Below are 19,795 nucleotides of genomic sequence, written 5' to 3'. Positions count from 1 at the left end.
ATATATGGTTTAAATTTCATATATTTTGGGACAGCTGGATGTTTAAAAAAAGTATATATTTTAGAGTTTTTTATCCCCATTTCAATTACTAGGGATTTTAGATATATATGAAAAATATTTTATTTGAATATTGAGAACGTAAGGACTGTGGGGGGTAAATGTCATCATTGAATTGCAACAGGGAGTTAAATAAAATATAGTTCGTCATGGGTGTTGAACTCAACTTTGACCCCTGTTGATGTTTGATTTTTATAGAATTACTTACGATGTACTTTTTAAGCAATGAGGCATGTGTATTTTAAATTCCATTCCTCTTAAATTTTGAGAAAAAGAAAAGTACAATTATTCTATGAGTGAAACCCCATTGTAACCCGTTTGAGTGGCTGATTTCATGAAACATTTTGTATTTGTCTGTTGAGACCATAAAAAAGTGTTTTTCAAATATCGTTGTATTTTAGTCGTATATAACACTACTTAAAAGTTCAGTTAGAAATCAGTTAACATCTGTTGAATATAACTCTTTATATTCAACGATGTAGTTCGATTGTTTACAACAAACTATGCTGAAGGTGTTTTGAAAGTAAATATAGGTCACACTAAGAAGAGAGAAGTTGAAGGAATGCCATTTAAATGTCACATAGCGGAAAGAAACACTCGGAATAAAGGAAGAGCTGTCGTCAGTTGTCGTGACAGCATCTCGCCTCGTCTGGGCTTTCCATTCCAGATATCCTTCTAAAACCGCCGCTGTTTATGTTTATTTAAATGAAAACAGACATGTAATGCTATGTGTAGACATTTTAGTGATTATTCTTATTACACATTGTATGAAGTATGCAATTTTGGATGTAATGGAGAAATCTTTTTATTTGGTCCATATAAGACTAGCCAATGAGTATAACAACGATTCCACTGCAGATTTATTAACATCACAACAATGTTCAATAACTCTTTAAATAATGTTGAACTGCCACATGTTCTCTTACAAAACAGAAAATTCTACCTGAATAAATGTTTTATTATTGAAAAAGTATTTTACTTATCAATAAATTAGCAAAATTTTACTTAGATTATCATAAAAATGCAGAATAATAGTCCTATTTTACTATATCATATTGGATTTTACACCTATAAATTTTTTACATGTCTAAAAAATTATACATGCTGAAGAATTTCTTATAAGAGAGAATTTACGCCAGTGTTATCTTAATGCAAATAAAGAATGCTTGTATTTTCAAGATGTGTTACAATATAACGCAAAATTTCAGCAATAAACTGTAATAAGACTGTAATGTTTAAGATATCCCAGAAATATTATTTTGAATTACAGCTTTATAAATGTAATTTAATTAGCTGAGCTTGTTTAATAAGTTTTTATATTTCCTTAATATAAGTATTTGAAATGTATCGTTAAGGTCTATATAGACGATTGGTTGAGGTAAAACGTTTTGCACTAATTAAAATTTAAAGTATCCAATATGTTCTATACACAAAAAGTTAGGAGTTTTATTATTCCGTTAGATTTTACTAGGACAGATATTCATTCAAAACTGGAACATTTTAACTTAAAAAGTTGTTTTCATCTTTTAACTTTCAGAGAGACAGACCGAAAGCCAAGCAAGGTGTAAAATACAAGTAATTAAACCAATCATCTGATTAGAATTTATTGGGCACGTAAAATACTAAACAGGACACCTCCACTAATTCTACTCATTGCTTATTCCCAAGTCAATCATGACTTTACATCTGTTGTGTTGAAAAAATAAATGAAATTCAATTAAATGAACATTATTATTTTTATTAGTATCTTGTTGTGTAAACTTTTAAAGTTTAAAAGTTACAGAAATTAGATTAGTATTTGTTTGTAGCTCTAATCTCTAATTCTTGAATTATAATCTTAGACTAATGATAAACTTAAACTTAATGGTAATTAATGTTTTACAAAGCTTAGGATAACCTTGGTAACGGATAAGCTTCCATCAACTTTGGTGGAGTGATATAGACTCAAATTATTACTTTTCAGTTGTAAACTTTTAATTTGAATTTCATTGCAATAATTTGTACAACGGAGTTGCTGAAAGAAGAAAGAGTCTGGTAGAGACAGAAAAAATTATCTATATTTAAAATTACACTGCAAAGTCTAAATTTAATTCTATTCAAAATGTATTTGTATGTCTAAAATAATACAAAATGTAACTTTGCAGCTTAAATCCAAGTATTTGGTCACCCCACTTCAAAAAGTAGTTAATTGCAGTTGACTCTGATGCCGTTTTTCTTCTAAGGTTCGAAAATAGTTTTGTTGCTTCGGATACGTTTCAGTTACACAAATTTTAAAGAACTGCAGTTATATTATTACTAAATTTAAAGCGCATTTTGCACGAAATTTTGTATATATCCGTTGAATCAAAGATAAAGACTTTACAAAGCACTCAGATAGAAATATGGTAATTGAAAGATATTACATCATGGAAACCACTGTCAAATAATTGTAATTGCTTAGAGGATATTGTATAGGCGTTTTACAAAAAGAGAACGAGTTTATATTAGTTCCAAAGAGATTCTATTTATTTAAAAAATTATATGGTATTTGGTTAAATTTTCCGAGCGTTAGTGAAGCCTATCTCTCGTGGGAGTGTAAAAAATCATCCTGACTGTCTACCTACCTGTATGTCCGCAAGATATCTAGGAAAAGAACTGAACTACGACTTGCAACTGTGCATAAACCTTCGTTTTCATATAAGGAACACTGACTTCTATGATGGTACATGTCACTCTATGGGATTCAGCTGAGCGTTAGAGTATTTTTACATAGGTCTTACGAGTAACCATGATGGCAACGAGAAAATAGCAGAATAAAATACATTCGAAAACAAACTCAATAAACCCCTAAGATATTCAAATATGTTAACATATTAACGCGTGTAGAATAGCTATCCTAATATACGATAAAACATCGTTTTACAGTGAATTATTGTGTAGACGTGTATTATTTAAACATACGAAACCCAATTTAAAGGAAAAATTGAAATTATATATCGAGAAAACTTTATCTAAGAATGAGGCCTATAATAAATCATTTTTGTGTCTAATTCTCTTTTATGATTACTTGAAGAACATCTAGGTAACGAAATAAGTATAGATTTAAAAACCGTGCATGTAGCCACACGTACATATAATTATTTCTGCCTTCTGAGCGAGCTTTAGTGAAGTCTAAGACTCGTGGTACTGGAAAATTCTATTTCTGTTTGTCTGTCTTTATACTTGTCTGTCCTCACGTTTATATCGAAAACGAACTGACCTTTAGACTCGAAAGTGTATGAAGCTACATTTATGTATGAGGTACACTGGGATTTGTCTGAGCGTTAGCGAATGTCATTATATTGATGTTTTATGTATCCATTATGGTAAGGAGAAATTAGTATAATAAATAAATATGTAAATAAACACAATACACAAGTTTAAATTACTTACTTAAAACACTGATATGAAACCCAATTTATAAAAACATTCATTTCATATCTTGTATGCTGAGAACAATCTCATATTTATACTTTAAATTTTACTAGAAACTACCTTACTACAAGAATGAATTGATTTGCGTAATTTTTGTGTCTAATTATTTTTGTAATGGTCTGTCTGTCTACCTGTCCACAGGACATCTAAAGAATGAAATAAGTTGAAATTTGACATGCAAACTTTGCGTAGCCTTTTATGATACGTGTTGTGGTGTAATTACACTTTGTAATAAAACACGATCATACTAACTGTTTAAATCGATCTGTAAAATAAGGTTTTTATGTTTGAGTTTGTCATAGTTGTCTTTGACTATCTAAGCTTAACAAAAGTAACTTTCACCTAACTTGCCACTCTTTCCATAAATAGCAGTAGAGCTTTCCCAACTTACTAATAGCCTCTTAATTAACTTAGTACAAGTCCAACTCTAAGGGTTTAAAGGGCATTATTATTACTGAGTTAAACAAACGTTAAAGTAATAAACACAACTCGTTTAGTTACGTTAAGCAGATCATAAAAAATGCCTCTTTCTTGCTTTTAATTTTTATTTATTATTATATTTTAATTAATTACAATTTATATAATGTTATTATATTATTGAAAATGATTGTATTTAAAAGTGAAAACTTTTAATCCTACAGTATAAAAGAAATGTACTCTTTTCTCAATTCAATTTGTAAATGTACCTAATTACTCATATAAATTCAATTTATTAGCATACATAAGTACAATGATTCACTCTATATCAGCTCCTTCGATAGCTCAGTTGGTAGAGCGATGGACTGTAGAGTGAAAGTTGAGACTGAAATCCTTAGGCCGCTGGTTCAAATCCGGCTCGAAGGAAATAATGTTTTGAAACTGATTTGCTCATTTTTATTTTGTAACTAAGTGATTTATTGAATAAATTAATATATATCCGATTATAGCGCCATATCGTTTAATTTTACATTTTAAGTGCCGATTTGAACTGTTATACCAGTTCAAACTCTATGGTGGTTTGCTTTTTATTATATTCATTACATGCAACTAACTAAAAATATTATGTCATCTATGTTAATTTTATTTGTTTCGAAGGAATTATAAAGGGTACTATACGTTAGCAGGCTCAAATAGTTTCAAAAATACTATGGAACAACCATTTATTTAAGTTAGGTTTGTAAGGGGGTTTTCCTCTCTCTCACTAAACACTTCTATCCCGCGGGAAAACCCACCTCCGCACTTGTCTTTTGTAAGGGGATTCTATCCTGGGTGCCTAAAGTAAAATGAGAAACACAGTTTAAGTGAAACACTGGTCTGCTTTATTACATCTATCCCCAGTCTATGTACACTATATACAAATGAGCTCTGATTCCTTAATTCTAATATTTACAACTTGGTGTTCCCTTGAGAACTCCCGCACTGGACCTGGAGCTGGATGGCCGAGCTGGGTATCGAACCACGATCTCGTCAGGTGCAGTCCTGAGATCGACTGGTAGCCCCCGTAAGCTCCTTAACCTCCGTTGAAGTCCTCGAGGTCTAGTAGCAGGTTTCGGAGATCAGCATAGCTGTCATGACTCTATGGTCCCCGGTTGAAACAGCGGCGTATGATGTCCCCTAGCTCCGTGTCCTCTCGACTGGCTGGCAGACCATCACATCCAAAATCACGACTCCTACGAGTACTTCTGATCAGGTAGCGATCCTGCATCAGAATGAATCTGAGAACATACAAACTTTCTTTATATGTATCAGATAACATGTGGAAGGAGTGGGGGGCCATCCCCATCCAACCACATCTGTTATTAATGACATCGGTGGCTCAACACGCCCTTCCGATGTTCCGCGGGCTCAACACGCCCCTGCGGAGATGCTGGTGGCTCAACACGCCCGTCCGACGAGGTACCGGTGGCTCAACACGCCCGTCCGGTGTCCCGCGGGCTCAACACGCCCATATAGGGGTGTCGGGGGCTCAACACGCCCGTCCGACGAGGTACCGGGGGCTCAACACGCCCGTCCGGTGTCCCGCGGGCTCAACACGCCCATGCGGGGGTGTCGGGGGCTCAACACGCCCGTCCGACGAGGTACCGGGGGCTCAACACGCCCGTCCGGTGTCCCGCGGGCTCAACACGCCCATACGGGGGTGTGTCGGGGGCTCAACACGCCCATCCGACGAGGTACCGGTGGCTTAACACGCCCGTCCGGTGTCCCGCGGGCTCAACACGCCCATGCGGGGGTGTCGGGGGCTCAACACGCCCGTCCGACGAGGTACCGGGGGCTCAACACGCCCATCCGGTGTCCCGCGGGCTCAACACGCCCATGCGGGGGTGTCGGGGGCTCAACACGCCCGTCCGACGAGGTACCGGGGGCTCAACACGCCCATCCGATGACCCGCGGGCTCAACACGCCCATGCGGGGGTGTCGGGGGCTCAACACGCCCGTCCGACGAGGTACCGGGGGCTCAACACGCCCGTCCGGTGTCCCGCGGGCTCAACACGCCCATACGGGGGTGTCGGGGGCTCAACACGCCCGTCCGACGAGGTACCGGGGGCTCAACACGCCCATCCGATGACCCGCGGGCTCAACACGCCCATGCGGGGGTGTCGGGGGCTCAACACGCCCGTCCGACAAGGTACCGGGGGCTCAACACGCCCGTCCGGTGTCCCGCGGGCTCAACACGCCCATGCGGGGGTGTTGGGGGCTCAACACGCCCGTCCGACGAGGTACCGGGGGCTCAACACGCCCGTCCGGTGTCCCGCGGGCTCAACACGCCCATGCGGGGGTGTCGGGGGCTCAACACGCCCGTCCGACTGGTCAGGCCAGGCCGCTAGGGCCCGACTGCCTTGCCAGCTCCACGCCTCCTGCTTATCTAGTGAAAGAGTTGTGGTGGGGGTTGCCTGTTATGGTGGGGGCTGGCTAGCAGTAGGGCATTGCTTGATTTATTATTCATTTCTAATCCCACCCATACAAATTGTCTCATCTCTTTCGACCTTCCACGTCCAAGTACGGCCTTTCCCCCCGTTACTACTTGGGGACTCAAACACTTCGTTACACTCTCCCATTTCTTTCTAAAAAAATTAAAAGGATAATAAAGAACTCAAAAATACTTTTTCTCTTTATAAAACTTTTTCCCTTTTTTATTTCTTTTTATACACACACAATCTAAGAACTTTTTGTCTGTCTAAGAAAAATAGAAACCAACATAAGATACATAAATTAACCAACTTTTGCTTAACAATATCAAAGAATAAAAATAAACATCTTAATAGTAATAAAAATCAACAACTTCTTAATAATAATAATAAAAATCAATAATAACTTTTTAATACTATAAACACAAAATAATAACCAAGAATGTAAGGTTATTTCTTCCAGTACTTGGATCCTGTTTGTCGGTCCCTGTACTTCCTAGTACCTTTCCCCAGCCGCTTCACTTTTCTGGTCCGCTGCTTCCTGTCTCTTAGCCTCTTCTTCGTTGTTTTCTCCGTTGAAGATGGATCTCTGGGTTGGGTTGCGTTGGGTACCGTGATGGTCATTGTATCCTCGTCCAAACGTCCTGCCTCTCCTGAGAAGGTTACCTCTCTGGGATCGAGCGATGTTTGCTGAATTACGGTTGGTCTGTTTGAGGATGCCGTATGTCCCCCGAGCACTTCAATTGGCTTCCCCAGTTGAATAACTGTTGCTCGGTGTTGTGGGTTGACCTGGTCTTCTGCTTCCTTGAGGTCAAGGGACTCACTGTCGTGTATTGATAGGACGTCCCAGTCTGTCCCCAGTTCTTCCTGGATGTTGGAGGGTTGATGTTTGGGTTCTCCCGTGGTCACTTCCTCTATGATTTCCTCTAGGTCCTTTAGAGTCAGAAGTCTATCCTCTTCCTGAAGACACAATTCCAATGTTGCGGCGGCATTGTTTCCTTCCTCCTCATCTCCTGACGATGAGACTTCCATATAACGTTCCTCCATTTTAATCATCGGTTTTCTTGGAGATGGCCCTTCTGTATTTTTTATTTTTATTACCTGTAACTCCGGTTTGGGTGGATCGGCGTCTGTCGGAGTCTGGGAGGGATTGGGCACGAACATCGGTGAGGTGCTGCGTACTATTTTCTTTCGACCCTTCTTCACTGGTGGGGCTTTAACTCCAGGGATATGGGGAGGTGGTTTTTGGTGAGATTGCAGTTTGCCGCTCTTCAGCTCCTCCGCAATTACTCCCCTTAACCAGGGGATGTCACTTTGTGTGAAAGTGATTGTGCGGTCAGCTGTGTAGGCCTCAGCGGTTATACACAAAAATACTCCGCAGTCCACTGTGTTATATTGTTTGGGGCCTGCCTTCCCCAGCAGTTTCCACTTCTTGGTTAGTAGAATTTCGTTTCTTTTGTTCAGTGCTTCCGCACTTAAGTATTCTGTCAATTTCTCTATGGCTGCGATGTGGTCCCCATGAATGCTGTCGAAAACGGTTAATTTGTTTTGTTCGCATGTCTATTGTTATTAATACCCAGTGTCGAATGTTCTCTACAAAATAGGGCACCAAGAGCATCTCGAAACGAAAAATGTCTACCTTCTTAGTCCACCTGGCGACTGCACTGTACTTCTCGGAGGGAACTTTCTTCATGAAGTTGGTGTTGTACACAAAGACGGTGGGCCATTGGGACCTGGTTCCCCTCACTTGTAGTAAGTTAAGGTAAGCCGTAATTACCTTATCGCTAATTCTCTCGTTGTTAACGATCGCCGCATAATCCTCACTGGTTAGCTCCATTGATGGTACTTGTAGTAGCTCCAGACTTAGACTGACTGTATTTCGTCTATGCTAGTTTTAATCAATCCTAGATTATCAGTTTCAGGTCTGGACAGGAATGTTCTTATCTGTTAATGCCATGATAAACCAGATGCCACTAGTTAAACAAAGTTTATACTTAAAATTGATTTGAATACTTTCTGTTTTCTTTTTGCACCATTTTTTTTTGTTTTTGTTTTTTTTTTGTTTTTGTTTTTTTTTTTTTACGTGGATTTCAAATCTTTGACATGTATTTTCACATGCTTGCTATTTTTATTGACTTCGACGACTACCGGTGAGAGGATTTTGGTAATAATGTGGGGACCTGTATATTTTGGTAGGAGTTTGGCATTAATTGACTGTTCCGCTGAGGACAGGTGTCTTTCTCTACAATAGACTGGGTCTCCGACTTTCGGTTTGTACGGACGTCGGCGTAGGTTGTAATAGTGTCTTTGGTTATCATAGGACCTTTCGAGATTCCTTCTTACCAACCCATAGATGGTTTTCATTTCCGGTGGTAGTGATGTAGGCTCCGTAGATTCCCCGTAAAATTCTGGTAGCGTCAACATTTTTGGAGTCCTTAGTTCTCGACCGAAGTTCAAATAGGCGGGTGAGAATCCTGTAGATGAATGTGTGGCTGTGTTCATAGCGAACATAAACTCCGGGAGTAAAACATCCCATTTCTTCTGTGATTCTTCCAGGTATTGTGCTATCATTGTTTCTATAACTTTGTTTGCCCGTTCTACGGGATTTGCCTGCGGTGTATAGGGGGGAGTGAACTTATGTCTTATTCCTAGTTCATCTGATAGCTGAGAAAACAATTGGCTAGTGTATTGGGTGCCGTTATCGGAAATTAAAATTTCAGGGGTCCCAAAGCGTAAGATAACCCTTTCCTTAAAACGCTTGCCCCACTGTTTTGGCGGTGGGTGATCTAACTGCAACACATTCGATCCATTTAGTAAATGAGTCCTGGAACATCACTAGGTACTTGTTGCCTTTGGTCGATCTTGGAAAGGGACCAACGAGGTCCGTGCTTACCGTTGTCCATGGACCGGAAATATTTCTAAACTGCATTTCCCCTTGTTTTAAATGTGTCGGATGCTTGAACATTTGACACTTGTGACATTTCCGGACGTATTTTGAAATGTCTCTAAACATTCCCGGCCAGTAATACACTCGGTTGACTCTCTCTATTGTTTTAGCTATGCCTAGGTGTCCTGCTGTTGCCTTATCATGATTGTCTATGAGGATTTCCTGTATCTTTTCCCGTGGTATACAGAGTTTCCAAGGTGAAGTGGTAGTTTGGTTATTCCTTCCCACACTATTCCAAATGTGCTTATACAATTTTTCATCTTCAATTTTATATCGTAAGTATTTATCAGGCCACTTTTTAACTTTTTGTATTGTATGATAGTAACAATCCTTTTGTACTCCGTCTTCTGATGTTTTTGGGATATTGTCTGTGGTAGAGAGGGCTTCGATTACAGTCTGTGAATATGGAATACGTGGCAGGGCGTCTGCCACTTTGTTTAATGAACCTTTACGATATTCTACCTCAAAATCAAATTGTTGTAATTCGAGAACCCACCTGGCTATTCTTCCGGAGGGACTTTTTGAGATTATGTAACCATTTTAAGGCTTGGTGATCGGTAATTACAACAACATGATAACCTTCGATATATGGCCGGTATTTTCTCAAGGCGTATAGTACAGCGAGACATTCTTTTTCTGTAGTAGAATATGGGCACTCATGAGGCTGAAGATTCCTACTGGAAAAAGCTATTACATGTTCCTGATTTCCGTACTTCTGAAATAAAGTTGCCCCTAACCCGAAGTCTGAAGCATCAGTTTGTATATAAAACTGTTTGGAGAAATCTGGACAGGATAAAATTGGTGATTTCGCTAAGAGGGACTTGATTACTTCAAAAGATTTATTTTCCTTTTCAGACCAATTCCACTTAACGTTCTTTCTAAGTAGACGATTTATTGGTGCTGCCAGTTTAGAGTATTCAGGGACGAACCTCTTATACCATCCGGCAAGTCCCAAGAAACTTCTCAATTTCTCTTATCGTGGTTGGAGCAGGGAAATCTATAATAGACTTGACTTTATCTGGATCTGTTAATATTCCTTCGGAGTTTACCACATGGCCTAAGTACTTTAATTCTGTTTGTCCAAATTTACATTTTTCTAGGTTGAGACGAAGATTTGCCTTCCTAAGTTTTTTAAACACTTTGGCCAAATTTTCTAGGTGTTCCTTAAGAGTTTTTCCCAAAACAATGATGTCATCCGGATATGCAAATGCTATTTGCTCTAAATCTGGGCCCAGGACTGTGTCGAGGAGACGCTGAAAGGTTGCGGGAGCAGAGTGTAGTCCAAAGGGCATAACCCTAAACTGGAAGAGTCCTCTTGAGGGGGCGGTAAATGCGGTTAAAGGACGGCTTTCTTCTTTTAACGGAACTTGCCAGTAACCATCTTTGAGGTCAATGCTAGAAATATAATTGGCTTCCTTTAATCTGTCGAGGATAGCGAGGACCTGTGGCAAGGGATAAGCGTCTTTGACGGTGCACATATTTACCGCTCGTAAGTCTACACAAAAACGGTATTTTCCTGATGGTTTCTTTACCAAAACCACTGGAGAGCTCCAGGGACTTACAGATGGCTCAATGACTCGAGCTTCAAGCATTTTGTCTATTTCTTCGTTTATGATTTTCTGCATTGCTGGGTTCTTAGGACCATACCGATGTTTTATGGGCTGAGCCCCAGGTTTTAATTGTAGCACATGTTCTACAAGGTGAGTTGGGCCCGTAATTCCTTAGAATTTTGGTAATTCTTGAGCGAGAAACTCATTGATTTCCTGTTCGTCTCTATCTGATAATGGTTTTATTGCTGAGAGGTGTTTTTCTCTTTTCTCCTCTTTGGTTTATGGGTTCGTCTGATCCCCAGCTCACTTCGTTTTTGAGGATATCTATTTTTAATCCCCAATTCCTCATGGCCTCTAATCCAATAACTAACTCGGACGTGAGACCTGGTAACACATATACTTCTAGAGGGAATTTATGCCCATTTATTTTACAGTCTATACGATATGACTTTTTTACTGGTATACGAGTCCCATTGGCTACTCTTGCATAATGTTCACCTTCTTCTCTTGACTGTAGTCCCATTTTTAAAAAGTTACTTGCGGTTTTGTTACTTATATAACTTTTACTAGCACCAGTGTCCAGGAGCGCCTTAATGGAGATATTACCTATTTCTATATTAACATATATTCTGTTATCACCTTCAGTGCTTGTTTCTGCGGGTATTGATAATTTATCTGGTAAAGCCTGACAGGGGTCCAAGTATTGGTTAATCACGGACTCGGGGTGCCCCCTTTTCTCCAAGTCCTTTGGTAGTTTACCGCTTCCGTACAAGTACATGTATTAGTTGGTCCGTCTTCCCTGCAAAACCTGCACGTGATCTTTTTTGGTAGTCTACAGTCTCGAGCAAAATGACCTGTTTTACCGCAATTCCAACAGGTACCATTGGTTTCTCGGTCTGTACTTTCCTGGGGACGCGGATTTTTCTTTCTTGTAGGAGGATAATTCCCTTGTGGTCTGGGTAAAGGGACTCTTCTCTGTTGATTTCTTTGATACGCTACTTCTGGGTACATAGCCTGAGCTGGATCATTAGGTGGTCTATAGCTAGCTGCGGCCTGTTTTATAGCCTCATAGTCACTTGCTGCTTGGATCAGCTCTGGAAGTGTAGTTATGTTATTCCTTAACCCGTATAGCTTATATTCCGGTAACATATTCTCAAATATTTGGTTAAACTGTTGGACCGGGGAATACCTTCCATGCCGTTCGCATTAGTGTCTGAATAGCCACCGTATAATCTTTGAAACTTTCATTTTGACCCTGGGTCCTACCTCTAATCTCGATATCTAATTTTTCTCTGAACCTCCTCGGTAGGAACTGTAGTTCAAAGCACTTCAAAAATTCGTCCCAAGTATTCCACATGGATTTAGAATTACGGTACCACAGGAGTGCTTTCCCTTTTAATAGTTCAGGTAAAGCTACAAGGAGATGTTCCGAATTAGTATTATATGCTTCTTTGAGCTCATTCAGTCTTTCAAGGAATAGCATTACATCTCTATCGCCATCATAATTCAAGTTCCATTTCCGTACCATATTGCATATACTCGTGCTATCACTGGAGGGCAAAGAGCTTGAGTTTTGTTCCGAAGTGCTTGGATAATTCACTCTAGGTGCTGGAGTAATGTTTAATTGATATTCTCCTTTTAGGAATTGACTAAGGATCTTTCGTTGTTCCTTTACGGTGTCAGCGGAGGGAAGGCGAAATTTTTTCAATTCTTCAATTAGTTCGTCTTTCTTTAACTGATAAATCCACGAGATCCGTGGATTCTTTTTATTTTGGGCGGTCGCGACACTCTCAGAGTCCGAGTCACAGTCTGACATTTTTGAAACAAGTTTCAGAAATTTCACAATTTTCATATAACTAGCAGAAACAAATCTTAAAGTTCTTAAGTTTATGTGTGTTAATATTATAGGGGCAATATCCTATAATGTTCTTACGTACCAATAATAATGTTCTTATATGTACAGCCAGTGTTTCATTATAAATCTAATATATACAACTAATCACAATTCAAACCAGTGTTTCAACAAATTTTTAACAGTTTTTTTTTTTTTTTTTTATAAATTTAGCAAACACAATGTCTCACAAACTGCACCCAAAATACTTTAAACAGTCCCTGTTCGGGCGCCAAAATATGTAAGGGGGTTTTCCTCTCTCTCACTAAACACTTCTATCCCGCGGGAAAACCCACCTCCGCACTAGTCTTTTGTAAGGGGATTCTATCCTGGGTCACTAAAGTAAAATGAGAAACACAGTTTAAGTGAAACACTGGTCTGCTTTATTACATCTATCCCCAGTCTATGTACACTATATACAAATGAGCTCTGATTCCTTAATTCTAATATTTACAACTTGGTGTTCCCTTGAGAACTCCCGCACTGGACCTGGAGCTGGATGGCCGAGCTGGGTATCGAACCACGATCTCGTCAGGTGCAGTCCTGAGATCGACTGGTAGCCCCCGTAAGCTCCTTAACCTCCGTTGAAGTCCTCGAGGTCTAGTAGCAGGCTTCGGAGATCAGCATAGCTGTCATGACTCTATGGTCCCCGGTTGAAACAGCGGCGTATGATGTCCCCTAGCTCCGTGTCCTCTCGACTGGCTGGCAGACCATCACATCCAAAATCACGACTCCTACGAGTACTTCTGATCAGGTAGCGATCCTGCATCAGAATGAATCTGAGAACATACAAACTTTCTTTATATGTATCAGATAACATGTGGAAGGAGTGGGGGGCCATCCCCATCCAACCACATCTGTTATTAATGACATCGGTGGCTCAACACGCCCTTCCGATGTTCCACGGGCTCAACACGCCCCTGCGGAGATGCCGGTGGCTCAACACGCCCGTCCGACGAGAGTCGGTACCGGTGGCTCAACACGCCCGTCCGGTGTCCCGCGGGCTCAACACGCCCATACAGGGGTGTCGGGGGCTCAACACGCCCGTCCGACGAGGTACCGGGGGCTCAACACGCCCGTCCGGTGTCCCGCGGGCTCAACACGCCCATGCGGGGGTGTCGGGGGCTCAAAACGCCCGTCCGACGAGGTACCGGGGGCTCAACACGCCCGTCCGGTGTCCCGCGGGCTCAACACGCCCATACGGGGGTGTCGGGGGCTGAACACGCCCGTCCGACGAGGTACCGGTGGCTCAACACGCCCGTCCGGTGTCCCGCGGGCTCAACACGCCCATGCGGGGGTGTCGGGGGCTCAACACGCCCGTCCGACGAGGTACCGGGGGCTCAACACGCCCATCCGGTTGTCCCGCGGGCTCAACACGCCCATGCGGGGGTGTCGGGGGCTCAACACGCCCGTCCGACGAGGTACCGGGGGCTCAACACGCCCATCCGATGACCCCGCGGGCTCAACACGCCCATGCGGGGGTGTCGGGGGCTCAACACGCCCGTCCGACGAGGACGAGGTACCGGTGGGCTCAACACGCCCATCCGGTGTCCCGCGGGCTCAACACGCCCATGCGGGGGTTGTCGGGGGCTCAACACGCCCGTCCGACGAGGTACCGGGGGCTCAACACGCCCATCCGGTGACCCGCGGGCTCAACACGCCCATGCGGGGGTGTCGGGGGCTCAACACGCCCATCCGACGAGGTACCGGGGGCTCAACACGCCCATCCGGTGACCCGCGGGCTCAACACGCCCATGCGGGGGTGTCGGGGGGCTCAACACGCCCGTCCGACAAGGTACCGGGGGCTCAACACGCCCGTCCGGTGTCCCGCGGTCTCAACACGCCCATGCGGGGGTGTCGGGGGCTCAACACGCCCGTCCGACGACGGGGTACCGGGGGCTCAACACGCCCGTCCGGTGTCCCGCGGGCTCAACACGCCCATGCGGGGGTGTCGGGGGCTCAACACGCCCGTCCGACTGGTCAGGCCGCTAGGGCCCGACTGCCTTGCCAGCTCCACGCCTCCTGCTTATCTAGTGAAAGAGTTGTGGTGGGGGTTGCCTGTTATGGTGGGGGCTGGCTAGCAGTAGGGCATTGCTTGATTTATTATACATTTCTAATCCCACCCATACAAATTGTCTCATCTCTTTCGACCTTCCACGTCCAAGTACGGCCTTTCCCCCCGTTACTACTTGGGGACTCAAACACTTCGTTACAGGTTAATTATAAAAATGGGCTGTATCCTAGCTTATTCTTTTAATTTTACAAAAGACATAATAAATATTTCCTGCAGTATACGCTTGAAAATTATTATATTAAATTTAAAAAGAAAAAAATGAAATTTTGATATAAGAAGTAATGAAATATTTGAGTTTTGTATTTCTCCTAATTTTTAAAAGACAATTGATTTATGGGTGTGTAATAAACTAGAATTGTCCAGCAGGATATTGTATATTCCTTCAATTTATTAGCCAGTGAAGCATATATGAGGGCAATGACTCACTGAACACCAGATTCTTCGAGAGCTCAGTTGGTAGAACCAGTGGCTTGTATAGTGAAGGTGAAAGCTCACATCCATAGGTCGAAATCCTTATTTGATCATTACCATTCACTAAATGAAGTGTTTAACTATTTTAATCCCTCTTAATTGACCACCTTTAAATGCAGACCTATTGTGGCTGTATTCTTGAATAAATCTTCTATACTATTAGTGGTTTGATTTCATTAGTTTATATTTTAGTCAGTTAGTTGAAAGATTGGACAGAAATAATGTTTGCTGTGATTAGTAAGATATACGTATCACAATGATTTGTAATGATGTAGTGATTGGTGTAATGAGTTTTTTTAACCTAGATTGCAGTTATGAGTTTATATTAGTTAACCACGTGAGGAGGAGACCAGATTGTAGATCTCATAATGTAGATCTACTGATATTTGTATCACTGTAAGATGTCAAATGTCCGAAAAACCCCTTTTATCCTTCAATGATATGTTAGCAATGAAATGGATAGTACCCTTGCTTAAATTTGTACACAGTGGTGTATTGTTAGAGTCAAGCAAAGCTGGTCTATCTCGTTTTCTTTAAACGTTTTGATACATAATGAAAACAAAATAAGTTTGTTTTTAACAAAATAATGCCTCTTTCCGTTCAAACACTTAAGCTAAATGAATGTTATAAATTGCTATAAAGACGCGATTTTCTTTATTACATCCGCTTTATGTAACAATAATTGTATGAATTGAGTAGTATTCTTTTCACTCTTTATACGATGAGTTTTCAATAATGTGGGAACTTGTATAGTGCACATATGTATAGTGTATAAAAGTTGGTTGTCGCAATCTGGTAACGTAATTCACTTTAGAACCTCGTCTCTAGAAGCAGATCCAACTGCTCATAACTTGGATTTTCAACATGTGAAATGAAAACAAAATATAATACTGAAAACAATAGAAAACTGGACTAAAATATTATTATTTTACAAGAAGACTTTTGGTATTACATATATCTAGACTTTATATATCTATTACAGATTTTAAATTTTAATTTTACGTATTCCGGTTCAGACCACGTACAAAAATTGCTCACAACAATTCAATCATACAATATTTTAGCCCTGTTTCCAAGGGCCGTCTTCAGTAAACATGTTGTGTTTCATTGAACTGATTCATCTACATAAATATTTCAAGAATTGTGTATTTAAGGTTTTGAACAGGAAAAATGTGCATCTATTTTACATAATTCCAAAGGAAATAGTCCTTCCGGCTCAGTCGGAAGTAGTAGTGACATTTTTTACATTTTAACAAATAATAATTTATATATTTTATGGCAATTACACGTTACAGCAATGCATAGAAAAACGCATTGTAACCTATGATAAATCCGATCAACTTAAACTAGTACTGATAATAATTTAAATTATATTTCAACAGTTTGATCCCTGAAAATATCTCTTTTCAACATTTTTGGATAAAATAGGACAGGTAATTATATATATATTGTGATTCAATGTTTATTGAAATTAAATAAGGCTATTGCCATTTATACAATTTAATGTAAATAAAAGTCGTTTGACAGGTATTTGGTCTTCCGATCATATGTTAGTTTGCTTATTTAAACGCATATGTGACAGATACGGGCAAATACAAAATAATTGAATCGGAAAAAGTAAGCGCTCTGTGGTGTAATGGTAGCACATTCACCCGGCAAGTGAGAGATCCGGGTTCGACTCCCGGCGGAGCAAGTACTTTTTGTGATTCAATGTTTATTGAAATTATATATATATATATATATATATATATATATATATATATATACTTAATGTATTTTTTTTTGTATTTCGCAATTTAAAATTTTCCAAAGAAAATTATTTTATTTCAACAAGAACTTTAAATTGATTTAGTCTATATGGTGAAGATAGTCTTTAGCGCACTGAACTATAAAGCAGGCAGCGGGCAGCTCGGCGCTAATGATTTACGATGCAGTTTTACGATTTTGGTCGCTCGTACCGGATACTGCAACCCGGCGTGGGTAATTACCTGGCGAGACGGAGGAACTGACTTTTTGAGGTCGGATATAATGTTTGTGCATCAAAAACCTGTAGATCTAGAATAATACTTAAGTGATGCAGAATTAAATATACAACAGATAAATCCATGTTCTCTAACTTGTAGATCGTTGGCATTACTTCGGCTCGTTACATAATTACGTTTTAGAGTAAAACGTTTTAAAATATAGTGTTGTTCAATACTCTTATACAACTCATTTTAAAATCTCACACAACCACGGGGTTTATAAAGGAAAAATACCCCATAGTGTTTTCGCATACGCCTTAAAAAAACCTCTCTTTTTTATACTAAATCTTTTTATTAAAATATTCCATTTTTTGTGATTTAAAGAAATAATTGAGATTCCTCAGCAATCATTAAAGATTGTCTTTTCAAGTTTTAGTGAAACCTTGTCATTATGTAAATGCTGCTTGTGAAAATTAGCTCAGTGAAATGAATTTAGATTTTAATGAGTTAAAACATTACATATTTGTTTTAGTATTAGGTACTTTAAAAGTATTTGTATCAGTTTTTTATTTGAAGAGTTTCTGAATGTATAAAGCTAATTTTAAAAGTATTTCGACTCTTCAACACTAAACCTCGTCTATTTACCTATTAGTTTAGCTTAATATTTTAAATAACAAGCATATTTATTTTTTTCATAGTTTAAACAAAGCTTAAAATTCAGGCAGAGCAGCAATATTATAAAGGTAGTTTTATTAAATATTATTTGAAAGTTGAATTGGAAGTAAAATCGATACAAAGATTAAGAAAACTAATTAAGCGAGATAATTTGCTTTTCAAAAACCGAGTACTATCGTTACATGATAGCACTATTTATTTGAGTCAAAACAATCAGCTGTTTGAATTTAAGCTGCTCTAATCACCTTATTATAACATTACGCTCTAGGATTAGGATTATACTATCCTTATCCATTTGCGGAATTTGATTAAGGTTTCTTTTGAGTAAAAATATAACAGAATAGAAAAAACTAATACTCTTAAAAAATAACAAAATTATGTGGATGGAATGTATTTTACATAGGGTTCTACAATGAAACAGAGTACAAAATAATATGTAATTTAAAGAAACGTCAGCTGCTAAACAGTTTGTATAAATCATAAAGTATATACTAACTCCAGTTTGATTGTACATCTTGATCTGTATCACTAGAGTTACCCGAATATTTCAAAATAAAATTTTATGCTTTGCGGTAAACTAAGAACTTACAGTACATTAGTAGATTCCACACTATTTTCATTTATATTTTGAACATCATAAACTATTGAACAAATAATAATACAATATTATATGAACTCAATCCAGCAAAAAATGCTACAAAACAACTGGTTTAAATCAACTAAAATTAAAACAGCTGATTGTTGTGTCTCACACGCAGTGCCGTCACATAATTACTGCTAATACACGCCTTTCAAAAGCGAATTATCCCTCTTATTACTTACCCAATTGTTTTATACCTGGTACCACTCCATGTTTAATTAAATTGTCCAACTAAAACTTAATAATGATGAATATTTATAGTTTTAAAAGCCACAATTTTTAAATTTACGTTGAAAAATTTTCCTATAAGAAGGCCTTTAAACTATATAAATCTATATATCAAATTTTAACGAAACATTGTTACTAAATGAAAGTCATAAAGACAATGTCGACTAATTGGGTAGTTGGTGAGTTATAGAAAGTTTTAATATTTTATTTTAATTAGGCTTAGGTCCTGGAATAATATTTGAAAAGATAAACTTTTCTTTCCATCTCTTCATACCAACATTGTAACCCTGACCTTTTATGAGTTAATAAATACCTTTGTTGTGGCGTACGTTATAGGTGGCCTATTGTGATAGATGATAAAGCCTCGGCCAGCAAATTAGAACTGGTAGTATGTCTTCGTTAAGAGGGCAGAATAAAGCTAAAAACTGAGTCCGGTCACTTCTTAAACAAATAAATAAATAACTAATTAGATAAGTATATTTGCACTGGAAAATGAAGGCATTAATGTCTTGTCAATGAAATATTAAAAACTGAAAGGCAATTTTAAAAGTAATAAGCATTCGAGCTGTTACTCTTTCAGCCCAACATTTTTGAAATTATTTTCATATATTTACAAAGTTTCTGCTTGACACAATGAGCGCAATTTTATAACATAGTTTTTATTCTATTCGAATATTCTTTGCTATAGTTAAATTATTAAAAATAGAAAACGTTAACAAGAGTCAGGACAAATTGCAACTGTTATGGACAGCGAGAGTGATGGCTTGCTGGCTGTGCCACTTCCATGAAAAGCGCCGTGGCTCGATTGATGCACGTACTGTATGCAAAAAAAAGAAACCCATTCATAAAGTAATAGTTTTCCATCAAAAAACTAGAACTTTTATTCAAATTTTAGTTTGTTTGGCTGTACATTCAGATTGTTAAAATACAATATTACGATCTGAATCCAACAATATAATA

General features: G+C 39.3%; 1 non-coding gene across 1 annotated transcript; it reads left to right on the top strand.

Annotated features, from left to right (window-relative positions):
- The first annotated feature begins 4,261 nt into the window (after positions 1–4,261).
- On the top strand, positions 4,262–4,353 carry Trnay-gua. The gene is given in 2 exon segments: positions 4,262–4,298; positions 4,318–4,353. It is a non-coding gene; the product is annotated as a tRNA-Tyr (tRNA).
- Positions 4,354–19,795: the final 15,442 nt, after the last annotated feature.

Source organism: Homalodisca vitripennis, chromosome 5 (assembly GCF_021130785.1).
Source record: "Homalodisca vitripennis isolate AUS2020 chromosome 5, UT_GWSS_2.1, whole genome shotgun sequence".
Lineage (NCBI taxonomy): Eukaryota > Metazoa > Arthropoda > Insecta > Hemiptera > Cicadellidae > Homalodisca > Homalodisca vitripennis.
Note: the sequence above shows the minus strand (reverse complement) of the source record. Positions and strands in the feature narration are given on the sequence as shown.